The sequence below is a fragment of the Elephantulus edwardii genome, unplaced genomic scaffold, assembly GCF_000299155.1.
Source record: "Elephantulus edwardii isolate Elephantulus edwardi_28Jun2011 unplaced genomic scaffold, EleEdw1.0 scaffold00020, whole genome shotgun sequence".
Classification (NCBI taxonomy): domain Eukaryota; kingdom Metazoa; phylum Chordata; class Mammalia; order Macroscelidea; family Macroscelididae; genus Elephantulus; species Elephantulus edwardii.
In genome coordinates, this window is record NW_006399770.1 from 27,732,947 (window position 1) to 27,733,842 (window position 896).

Genomic DNA, 896 nt, shown 5'->3' on the forward strand with positions numbered 1-896 from the left:
CAGTTGACCATAGATAGATGGGTCGATCTCTGGATTCTCAATTCGATTCCATTGATCTATGTGTCTGTCATTGTACCAGTACCATGCTGTCTTTATCCTCCCATGTTCTATGCCTCTTTATTCTCATCTAAACACCAATTCTTACTGCTTGGTTGGATCCAAAATCTGATGTGATAGCTCACAGACCACTCTGAACCATATTGGGGGAATTAAAAGGTTATAATTCAGAATAACAAAATACAGGCAAGACAGCTCCCAAAATGTGTATGTAGGTCGCCTTGCAAGGGGCTGGCGCCTTGGTTATTAAGAGACCGCCAACTGGGTGACACCACCAGGGAATCATTCGTTTTTCTAGTTGTTCTCTTCCTGGCTCTGTGCAGTGGTCAAGATAGCCTGTGAAAATCAGAGAGAACTTGCCCACCAGAAAAACATGTAGAAAACCCAGGAGATTAGCAAGGGAAAAAGAAAAGAGGACAGTTTCACTGCCTCTCAGAGAAAGCAGAGGGATTCTGAAATCATGCAATGAAAGCAGAAGGCAGCTAATGAGAAGTCTTTGCAGACCAGAGAAAAATGATGACTAGCTAATTTGGAAAACATGGGTGCTACTGGCAACTAGGTGTATTATACACTCTAAGATCAAGATTTTGCAGAGTGAACAGTCATTATATATGTTATAATTTATCCTTATAAAACAGTCTATTTTAAACTTTACCTTTTGACCTGATTTAGTGTGATGTTTTAGAACTCCTCGTTGAAAAAGAAAACACCAATCATACATGTTAAAAAAAAAAAAGTATATGCAGTCACTTCGGTGTCAAGTCTCTTGGTGTTCCCAATTGTTCAACAAAGTTCTCAGTCTTGCTAATATTGAGTTTTCATTCCCCCCCCCCCCAAAG

At 40.0% G+C, this 896-nt stretch overlaps 1 protein-coding gene and 1 pseudogene across 1 annotated transcript in view; both read left to right on the forward strand.

The window, feature by feature from the left end:
* STXBP3 (syntaxin binding protein 3) overlaps window positions 1-896 on the forward strand; it is an 87,054-nt gene that overhangs the window by 27,767 nt on the left and 58,391 nt on the right. The window lies entirely within an intron of this gene.
* LOC102854880 lies at window positions 261-574 on the forward strand (annotated as a pseudogene).